The sequence below is a fragment of the Pinus tabuliformis genome, chromosome X (assembly GCF_031772625.1).
Source record: "Pinus tabuliformis cultivar Carrire ecotype Pingquan chromosome X, CPIR1, whole genome shotgun sequence".
Lineage (NCBI taxonomy): Eukaryota > Viridiplantae > Streptophyta > Pinopsida > Pinales > Pinaceae > Pinus > Pinus tabuliformis.
In genome coordinates, this window is record NC_142308.1 from 892,527,466 (window position 1) to 892,539,729 (window position 12,264).

Consider the following 12,264-nt stretch of genomic DNA (forward strand, 5'->3'; position numbering starts at 1 on the left):
CTCGATGTGATCTTCGACTTCTTGAACATTAGAATTTTATCTTAAAGATAATGTGATGGATGTTGGATAATACCCATAAATTTCCATAAATGGGGTCATTTCTATTGTAGTATGGAAGTAAGTGTTATACCACCATTCACCTAGAGTCAACTACTTGACCCATTGTGTTTGTTTATCAGTTACAAAGCAACAAAATATCCTTCTTATTTTTTTTCACTATCTTAGTTTTCCCATCAAATTGAGGATGATAATATGAGCTATGAGCTAACTGAGTACCCAAACAAGAAAATAATTCTATCCAAAAATTTCTAGTGAAAATGGGATCTCTATCGCTTACAATAATATTTGGCCTTCCATGTAGCTTTTGTATTATTTCCATAAATGCAGTAGAAACTATACTATCTTTACATGGATGAGATATTGCACAAAAGTGTACATACTTGGTAAGTCTATCAACTACCACCATGATGACACTCTTTCCTTCAGACAAGGGTAGACTTGCGATAAAATCCATTGAAACCGCCTCCCAGTGTTGACTTGGAATGGACAAAGGTTGTAACAGACCTAGGGTCTTAATTTTTTAACTTTATTTTGTTGGCAAATCAAACATTCCACCACAAAATTTTTAATATCAAATTTAAGTCCAACCCAAACAAATTCCTTCTTAGCCATGTGATAAGTTTTTAAAAATCCTGAGTGCCCTCCAAACAGAGAGGTGTAAAATTCGACAAAAATATTTTGTTTGAGTTGGGAATTATTAGAGAGGTATAAGCAATATTTGTACGATAACAAATCATTTTCCTACCTAAATGTTTCAGATGTACTAGGATCTTGCTGCAACTTTTGAATGAGTGCCCACACTTCTTCATCATTCTTCAATTCATCCCTTGCTTCATTGATCAAATTTGGTTGGATAATAGAAATGGAACAAAACAATGCTTCCACATCAGCATCCTTTCTTGAGAGTGCATTTGCCACAACATTTTTCTTCACTTTTTTGTAGATGATTTCAAAGTCATAACCCAACATCTTTGTGACCCATTTTTGTTGCTCTTCTGAAGATAATATTTGTTCTAAGAAGTATTTAAGACTATCATGATCCGTTTTTACCTTGAAGTGTCTTACCATTAGGTAAGGTCTCCATTTATTAAGTGCGTGTAGTATTGCCAACATTTCCTTCTCATAAATAACTTTGTGTAAATAATTTCCTTTCATTGGACATCTTGACAAAGAAATGGGTCTTCCTTCTTGCATTAAAACAACACCAATTCCATTTCTCGAGGCATCACATTCCACAATAAAGATTTTTGTGAAGTTTGGCGTAACTAATACCTGTACTTGAGACATAATATCTTTAATATGTTCAACGATTGTCGTTGCTTCTGGAGTCCAAGAAAATACATCTTTGTTCAGTAAAGTTGTTAGGGTGCTGCTATTCTCCCATAGTCCTTAACAAACTTGCGATAATACCTTGTCAACCCGAGAAATCCTCACAAATGATTTATGGATGTGGGAATTTCCATTCCTTAATGGATTTAATTTTTCTAGGGTCTATGTTAACACCTTCGTCAGATACAATATGACCCAGATATTCCAAAGAAACATTTGGAGGTTTTTTCATATAGTTGTTTCTCCTCCAATAGTTTGAGCACCCTGTTAGCATGTTGAACATGATTTTTCCAAGACTTGTTGTAGATTAGTATATCATCAAAAAATACTAACACAAATTTTTGAAGGAAGGGTTTAAAAATGGAATTCATCAAACCTTGAAATGTAGAAGGTGCATTGGTAAGGCCAAAATGAATGACGAAGAATTCATAATGACCCTCATGAGTTCTAAATGTTGTTTTCAGAATGTCGTCATTCTACATTTGGATTTGATGATATCCTGAATAGATCCAACTTGGTGAAGTAAATTTCCCCATGTAATTCATCCAATAATTCATTAATAACTGGAATGGGAAATTTATCATTAATACTGAGTTTTTTGAGCTCCCTATAATCTAGACACATGTGCCATCATCCATCCTTCTTGTGCATCAATACTACCGGAGTAGAGAAATAACTTTGACTAGGTTGAATTATACCAACCTCTAGCATTTCTAGAACCATACATTCAATTTCACTCTTTTGGGAATATACATATTTGTAAGGCCTACTGTTTGGAGGAACACTTCCTAGAATTAAATGAATAGCACGGTCATGATCATGAATAGGTGGGAGGCCTTTTGGAGTCTCAAATACCTTGGAATGATTGTCCAAGGATTTTTTGATATCTAGAGAAATAGATGATTTGATGTGGGAACCTCTAGTGAACATATTTTTGCAATTATGCCCCATTTTTCTTTCTCTAGAAGCTTTGTCATAAGAAACACTTCCTGGTTTCCCTACGATACCCCTTAATTCAATTTCCTTTCCTTTCCAAAAAAATTCATGAAAAATTCTTGAAAATTAAAAGCTATTGTACCCAAAGATTGTAGCCCTTGGACTCCTAATACAACATCAACACTTCCCATTAGAATGGAAACCATTGGCGTATTCAATAAGTATTTGCCGATGGATAACTTGATATTATGGCACTTTTCAGAGTAATTTATGATTCCTCCATTTGCAACCATCACTGGACACTATGTTGATGGATATTGGAAGCAATTCAATTCCTTGTCTATCTTGCAATGGAAGAAATTATGGGTACTAGACGAATCAATAAACACTATTACCTTTTTATTCTTCATATGTCCTTCTATCTTGATATTTTGAGTGGTAATTCCTACCAATGCATTACAATATAATGTCAGATTCATTTCTTCTTTCTCTAGGGCTGGTTCTTGGGGTATATCCTCTTATTTTGATTTTTCTTCTTCATTTTATTTCTCCTTTTCACCATCTATGTAAAATAATTTATTCTCAGCACACTTTTGACCTTTAGTGTATTTTCTATCACAACTATAACAAAGCCCTTTTGCCTCTTTTTTATTCTAATTTTTGTGGCGCCAACCTTGTAGGTTCTAGAAGGCTATGGAAAGTGACACTTCCATATTTATAATTGTGAGTGGTAGGCTTACTTGTTGCAATAATTTTTCTTTCAACTTTTCTTGCCAACATAAACTCCTTTTCCAATGAATTAGGTTCCCAAAGGAGAACTTCATGTTGGATGTTATTGTTTAAGGTCCCTTTGAACACATCAATCCTATGCTCCTCTGGAATATAATTTATCCTTATATTCAATTTTTGGAGTCCTCAATGTGTTGCATCATTGAAGCCTTTTGTTTGAGATTTATCAATTGACTTAGGAAGGTGTTACTCTTTTTATCCTCATAATCTACCATCATTTAATTCGTAAAAATTGACTAAGTGACACTTTTTTTACAAGATAAAAGAAATCAATACCATAAAAATTGATTGGGTTCCAAATATAACGTTTCAATGCATACCTTTTATGTGTTTTGAACATTACGAAGATCAAACTATTGCTCAATCTGTAGTATCCATGTTATGGGATCCTTTCCATCAAACATTCTCATATTAATCTTTGGAACATGGTGGCTCTTGAATCGAATGTTAAATTCTATGAAATCATGATTAAAATTTATTTTGTTCTCATCATGAGTTTCATCTAATACCTTTTCACCACTAGGAAGCATTTCTTGTAGCAACCTTGTCAAACCTTCCTTGAAACCTTTCCATGTCTACTTTTAAACCATTCTTAAAATCTTCCATATTATCTTTCATGTCAACCATATTAGTTTTCATGTCATCGATATTAGACTTCATGCCATTATTCAATACTTCCATGTTTGATTCTAAGCTATTCTTCAAACCATCCATCTTAGATTCCATTTAATTTTGGTTACTCTTTACGGGAGCGAAAATTGTTGCACTTGGTCTCGTAATTTTGGTATATCATGTTGCATTTCTTCTTCTTCTCCACATGTCGTAGTAGAAATTTCTGGTTGCCTACTAGGTGTTTCCATTTTCTTTCTTTAGGGCATCAATTAATGAGTATTATGCTTCACTATGCCCTTTGAATCACAAAAAGTTATTTTTTCAAACAAAGCTTATGCAATTTTAAAAAAAATACACACTTGTTTTCTTCTTTATAGGAGCTCGATATGGAATCTATTGTATCTGTGTAGTTCTGGATCTCCAAGCCCTAACATTTCTTCCTAAAGTCACCTTCTGATTCCTCTTTCCAAGCCCACAAGTCTTATCGATATTGGATTCTCCAAGAAAGAATTATGTCCAATCTCCTACAATGACCTCATTATAGACTACTTCCATTCAACAAACATGTACGAAGTGCCACGTGTCACTGTTTAGACCTTCAGACCTGAAAACGATACCCAACACACCACATTCTGTCCTCCTTCTATCACTTCTTACGAAATTTTAATTTAATGCTCAAAGCAAACATTATGACGATTTTCCCAATGTCACCTATTTGATATGGAATTCGCGAGCCTAAAAAAACATATCTTCCTTGGATTGTATCTTCAAAAATGTAGTGAGAAAATATTTGAAATTCGGACACGATGTTCTTCACGATTTTTTCTTAATTGAGTTTTTTTTAATCTTTTGAAGCTTTGTAGAAAAGATGTTATAGCAAAAATTCCACAAGGACCTGTTTGAAGAAATGGAACCCTAGAATCCAAAGCTCTCATACCAAATGTTATGCAACTAGCACACAAAAAGATATAAAATATAGATCAACCCCTTCAAAATCATCATCTTCGAGAGGGAAACATCCTTTACATTACACAAATGAACAATTCTTGGATGATTCAAATGAAAAAACCTCCTTTCTATATATATAGGAGTCTAAGGGGTCACAATATAATCAAAATCAACATAACAATAATAATGTAAGGGAACAACAGTAACAATAGTGGGCTTCTATGGGCAGAATAATAACAGTATGGGGACAACATGGGCACAAGAAAATTAATAAGGGCACTAGTATTATAGGGAGCTAACACCAACTCACAAAAAGATAGATCAATGATTTAAAAATTATCCTCTTTGAGGGTAAAAATTTCTTTACATTACATAAATGAAAAATTCTTGGATGATACAAATGATAATACCTTCTTGGTATAAATAGGAGTCTATGGGGTCATAATATAATCAAAGCCTAAATAAAAATAATAATGTAAGGCCACAATAATAACAATAGTGAGCTTCGCACGAGCTTCTATGGGGGCACAATAATAACAACATGGGGAATACATGGGCACAACAATAACAATAAGGGGAGTACACTAGTATTATAAGGACATAACATAATTATAACATGAAAGAGAGAATTTACACCACATGTTGGAGTCAGTGGGGCCCCAAACAGATGGTTGTATGACACAGCTTTGAGTTGATGTAACACTATGATGATGTTTCATGTGCTTGATATACTAGTCCATATAGGAGGGTCAAATGGGATAGTAAGGAGTGATCCATGGCACTCCCAAAGGAGATCACGTGCAAGTCGTAATGTCAAGTGACACTATCTTGAACCTGAGTGCCTCAAGGCCTCAAAAGGTTTTAGGAGAGAACATAACATGTCTAAGGATGAACTTAATGAGGGGCAAGATGGGAGGCATTTATGTCAATTACTTCCTGTCCTTCTCTGGTATGGTGGGGAGTTTGCATGAGTGATATCAAGGTTGATGAGGGGTAAGGGTTGAGGGACAAGAATTTCTTCCTATTAACTAACATCAAATTTTCCATCACACCCAAGCTTCCAAGACTTAGCATCTATGCAAGGTGCTAAGTATAATGAGGCCTAAATCTCCTATAATAGAGAAAATGATAGCTTGCAAGGTAAAGAGGGCGGATCAGTGGGACCACGAGCTAGTGAGGTGGTAATGACACATGGGCAAATTATGACATATTGAAAAAACATGGCTATATGGACCTCTAGTGAGGGATGGAAGGCTGCAACGTGGGCACCATGTGGGGTCCACGTGGCATAAAAATTCTAACATCATACGAGTTGAATTGTCTCACTTTAAATAGCCATATCTTTTAGTCTCGGAATGAGTTTTTGATAAAATTTTATATTTCTAAAAAGCTCTTGACAAGACAAACAAAATGGCAACGCCTATTTTAAGTTTCAAGGAGTTTGAAAAATGAAAAAAAAGATATGACTCTATTTCCATGATATGACTTTGGAGATTGGGTCAAAGGTAGTAATACATTCATCTACCCTTGGAATGTCCAAAAGGCATGGATGAGGGTGTTACATCCACTTTAATAATATTTTTCAATTTTATTTGTTTTGCTTTATCTTCACAATCTAAATATGTTAATTTTTTATTTATACCATACATGCTTAAATTGTATAGATTCATATATTTATAAACAATAATATAGAAGTGTAATATTTTAATAAATAATAAAAGTCAAATATATAAAATAAAGATATGTAAATTAATTAATTAATCTTTAAATTGTGTTGTCATTTATTATTGTTATATATATATATATACATATATATATATATATATATATATATATATATATATATATATATATATATATATATATATATATATATATATATATTTATATACCATATTCGCTTAAATTATATATATTTATACATTTATATTCAAATAAAATATAAAAGTTGAATATATAAATAAAAAACATAAGTAAATTAAAAAATTATTTTATTTTTTAAAATTATTTTTGAACATATATGTGTCTCTTACTTTTTTATTTATACCATAAACACTTAAATGATATAAATTTATATATTTATAAACACTTACAGTAGAAGTATAATATTTTAATAAAATATACAAGTTAAATATATACAAGAAATATATCTATATTAAAAAAATTATTTAAATCTTTAAATGTGTTGTTATATATATATATATATATATATATATATATATATATATATATATATATATATATATATATATATATATATATATATATATATATATATATAGATATATATATATATATATGTGTGTGTGTGTGGGAGAACTTGACAAGGAAGGAAAAATCATATTTCAGCTTCATATTTGGGCGGAGGTCTCAATGGATTTTATCACAGCCTAGTTTGGCGGTAGACCTCACGTAAACATGTAAACGTATAAGTAAACATTTATTTTAAAAAAACTCTAATTATTATTATGTATAAACACAAGAATGGAACCAGGTCAATGTGAAGAGCGGGAGATGGTTTACAAATGCAAGTCTGTCGACATAGAACCAACGCTAAAAGACATTCTCACTTGCTCGGGTCATGATGTGTCTGAGAAAAATCTGCAACATTTCAATCCAAATAGTGTAGCAAACTCACATTTACTTGACAAGGCGGTGGGAGAAGGGGGTTTGAGAAAAGGTGCTCAGGAAAGGGTCCTTGTAAAAAACCTTATTTTGAAAGGGCTGCTCCCCAGCCTGTCGAGGTCTACGTCCAATGAAGAGGCAGGAGGGGAGCCGAAAGGATCTCGAGAAGAGGGACAAGTGCGAATATTGGCCTCAGTCTCTGGCATTGGGGTAAAAAGGACGGTTGTGGAGGCGGATGAAGGCAACAATGACCTATTGGAAGGCGAAATGAGCTACTTGGGGCAGAAGAGGTAGATGCTCCTGTTAATCAGAATTTCGTAGAGGGGTAGGCCAAGAAGGAGGTTGTGGGTGGGAAGCAGAAGAAGAACAAACCTATCAAAAAAAGGAGGAGCGCCCTAGCTGCTTTTTTGGAGTGGATATTCGTATAGATCAGGCAATGGAAGCCTCGGAAATCTTTTAAATTGGCAGAGTTCATGGAAGAAAGTTCTCGGTAAACTACATCAAGGTTTGGGCTTAGTCAGAATCGAAAGAAGCACTAGGTTAGCCAGAGGAGATCAAGAATCTGGACAGAGGTTAGTTTTGCATTTGGTTTGCGAAAAAGGAGCATATCGAATGGGTGCTAGAAAGGAATTGGAGCTTCGGGAAGAGGCCAATTTTATTCAGAAGATGTGCGCCCCTCTTTGATGCCCAGAAAGAAAAAATGGAGGAGTCTCTAGTGTGGGTCAAATTACCAGGTCTCCCTATGCAATTCATGACTGACTCGGCCTTCACTTCAATTGGTAATACCCCGGGGAAGTTTCTCGACATTGATAGATCATATTTATGAACACATGATTGGAATGTTGCTCATATCCTGGTAAGTTTAAACCCCAGAGAAGGTCTGGCGGATGCTATGAACCTAAAGTATCGAGGTCTAGAGTTTATTCAGACCCTGGACTATGAAAACCTCCCTTTCAGATGCCATTGTTGCCATAAATATGGACATTTGTCCCGAGAGTGTCCTCTCAGACATCTTCATCGTCGAAGACAAAGGAGAAGTGGAAAAAATCTGGAGGCAAATGAGGAGGTGTTCACACAGGAAGAAGGGGCTTCAATCAAGGAGAGCGATGTTAAGGAAAATGCTCAGGGGTTGGTTCTAGAGAAAGTGGAGGCAGATGAACAAGAACATCTTGGGTTTGCAGCAAGTGAGTCTATCTCAACCCCAATGACCTTCCTGGCACCCTCAGCAGCCTCTGAAAAGGCAGGGGTGGCTCAGGCAAGTTTGCTTCTATCCCCTTCCTTCTCCTTATGCTCTTCTATTTGAGCTTTATCTTAGTCATGTTGTGATGAGTCTGGTCCTTTCAGGTAGCTCTTGAATGATCTGCCAGATCTAAGGAGGGGTCAAGCCTCTTTAGATGGTGTTATCATGGCCATTCCATCCTCTCCTAATTTGACCTATATTCCCATGGATGCTGTCTCATCTATCCCTCCTATTGTCTGGAGCCCTAAACCCCCTATAATCTTAGGCCTTTGGCCAACAGAAAGGGAAAGGGATTGCTGTGGGAGGTCTGGAGTTGGACATGGTGTCAACAGGCCTGAGGAAGTTAAGAGGAAGGAAATCTAATCTGTCGAAGGGGCAGTTGAAGGCTCTCATCGATATTGCTGATGGGAAGCAGATGTTTGTGCCAAGGGTGCTTAGAGTAAAGCGGAAACCCCCTGATTTTTTCGATGATCATCTTATCCTACAATTGTAGGGGTCTAGCTAGTCTACCAAAAAAGCTAGCTCTGAAGGAACTGGTCAAGTCCAACAAACCTGATATTATTCTACTCCATGAAACTCTGGGGAAGGGGGAAGAAGTTACAAGATGCCTCATTAAGCTTCTTCTGGGTTGGAGCTTGCATGCCATAGATGCTAATGGACATTCGGGAGGGGTGGCACTAGGTTTCAACGCAAAGGTACTTCTCGAGATCTCCTATTGCGGATTGGAAAATGTCTTGGCTGTGGAAATATACTCCAACGAAATTTGCATCCCTTTTCTTATTCTTAATGTCTATGGACCTATTTTGGATCCGGAGAGGTTCTAGAACTCCTTCTTCACTAAATCTTTTTTGACACACCCAAATCTTATAATTGGAGGAGATCTTAATTTTTCTTTGGGTATGACAGAATCTTGGGGGGTCAGAGCTAGGGCAGATCCCCTTTTTGATTTGTTTCTAAATAAACTGGCCTCATCTCTCTTGGTGGAAGTCTCCCCGCTCAAGTTGCACTCGACGTGGAGGAACCAAAGAATAGGAGAAGAATGGATTGGGAAAAAACATGATCAATTCCTTCTCTATGAATGCTGGCAGAAAATTTACAGGCTTTTAGACATTGGGTTGGGGAAGGTGGTCTATCAGATCATTTCCCTATCATCCTGGAGGTGAAGGGATCATTCACTAAATCGGGCACTCCCTTTAAATTTAGCACCTCTTGGCTCTCGGATGCATCTTTTATTAGCATCTTCCATAACACTTGGAAGAAATATGATCTCAATGCAGATGGGAGTCACAGCAAGGTTTTTATGGATTATTTGAAAAGGATGAAGGTCGCCTCTAAGAATTGGGCCCTCCATAAGAAACTGAAGGAAGAAGAAACCCTGGAAAATGTTAACTCTGAGATTTCCCTCCTTGAAGACCCAAGCAATAATGGCTATGGAACAATAGAGTTTCGAGCTAGAATTCAAGAGTTGTTGATGGAAAGGAGGAGAATCCTCTAGCTCAGGGAGGAAAGTTGGCACTTAAAAAGTAGAGCGGTCTGGTTGCAGGCAAGGGACGACAACACCAAGTTTTTTCAGAATTATGGTAAAGGAAGGAAAAACTCTAATACAATCTAAGAAATGACGAAAGCCAATGGTGAGCTGGCTCGCTCTTTTGAAGAGTTGACCTCATTAGGGGTCAATTATTTCAAGAATCTTTTCAAAGTGCCAGAGGAAGTTTCTATTGTAGAAGTTATAAGATTCGCCCAGTTCTTTCCTAGGTTCATAGAAGAGGAAGGAAATGACTCCATCATGGAACCTATTTCTAAGGAAGAGGCAGAAGGCATTCTCAAATTAATGGAAAAGGACAAAAGTCCTGGCCTAGATGGCTGGACTATTGAATTTTTCCAACACTTCTTTGAATTAATTTGAGATGAGTTAGTGGCAGTCGTGGAATATTCCAGGCATATAGGATCAATCTATCATCCCTTCAATGCCACATTTCTAGCCCTCATTCCCAAATCTAATCTCCCAGGCTCTTTTGATGAATTTAGGCCCATTTCCCTGTGCACCTGTGTATACAAAATTATTGCAAAAGTTATTGCTTCCAGGCTAAAACCTTTCCTCTCCAGAAACATTTCCCCTGAGCAATTTGGCTTTCTAGATGGCAGACAAATTCATGAAGTAGTAGGAGTTGCTCAAGAAACTCTTCATAGTCTAAAAATTGGGAACAAAAAAGGAGTTGTTGTGAAAATCGATTTGTCAAAGGCTTATGAAAGAATCAGCTTGATGTACCTTCGGCTTCTGTTAACTCATATGGGTTTCAGGTATGATTTCGTGAGATAGGTTATGAGCTGTGTTACTTCATCTTCCATAGTTGTCGTGATCAATGGAGCGGCCTCCAGTTTTTTTAGTCCTGAACGTGGCCTACGTCAAGGTTGCTCACTCTATCCCCTTTTGTTTCTGTTGGTAGTAGATGGCATCAGTCTTATGATTCATGACAGAAAAAGACAAGGGACTCTCAAAGGTATTGAAGTAGATGATAATTTTTGGGTCACTCACCTCCTCTTCATGGTTGACAAAATTCTGTTCGGCAATGGAAGTCTCAAGGACTGTAGGACGCTCAAGAGGATCTTGGACCTTTTCTTGAAGGCCATTGGTCTCTGCATAAATGAGAGAAAATCCACACTCACATGCACAAGTTTGTGCAGAGAGTTGGTGCGCAGAGTGGATTTGGTCCTAAATTTTGAAGTCAAATCGCTAGAGGATTATTTTAAATACTTGGGGTTCTTTCTAAAGCCTGATAATTATAGGATCAAAGATTGGAAATGGATCCTTGCAAAAATCGAATCCAAACTGAAACATTAGAGTTTCAAGTGGCTTTCTAGGGCATGTAGGCTAGTGTTAATAAAATCTGTTATGATGGCAGTTCCAGTATATTGGGCTAGTCTGACATGGGTTCCCAAAGGAATCTTATCCGCAATTGATAAATTATGCAGCAGGTTTTTGTGGGCGGGTTCCAAGTCAAAGAAAGTTACCCCTTGGATTGCTTGGGATAAAGTGGCACATCCTAAAGGGTGGGGAGGCTGGGGTATAAAAAATCTTGCTTGCTTCTCCCAATATTTAGCAGCAAAGCTCGCCTAGAGGCTCATTTCTTTTGAGAACCTATGGACATCTGTTTCTAAAAGAAAATATATTGATCCTCTATCAATGCTAGATTGGATCAGATTGCCACAAAAGACTTCCAAAAACTCCTCGGTGGTTTGGAAAGCTGTGGTCGCTTCTGTCAAAGTTATAGAGAAGGGTTTGGCTTGGAGTGTGGGGGATGGAACTCAGATCAAGCTGGGTAGAGACCCCTAGATAGGATGTACAAAGATTTTTTCTCTATCTCATGGGTTGGTTTTGGCTTTAAAAGATAGGGGACTCTACACATTAAATCAGGCGGCTGATCCCCGGGTTTCCACCATATGGAGTCAAGGGTGGTTTCAGGGAAGAGATTTACATTTGGATGAAGAATGGCTGGAGGAATGGGACTTGTATAGAAGGGACCTACTCAACTCATCAATCAGGCTCTCTGACTCTCCAGATGAACTTAGATGGGTCTTTGCCCAGAATGGGCTTTACTCTCCAAAGATGGGGTATAAATGGTTGATGTCTCAAAATGGGTGGGAGAATCCAGCTTGGTGGGTTAAACCACTTTGGAAGTTAAAAGGGCCAACTAAAACAATACTCTTCTTCTGGTGTGTCTTGC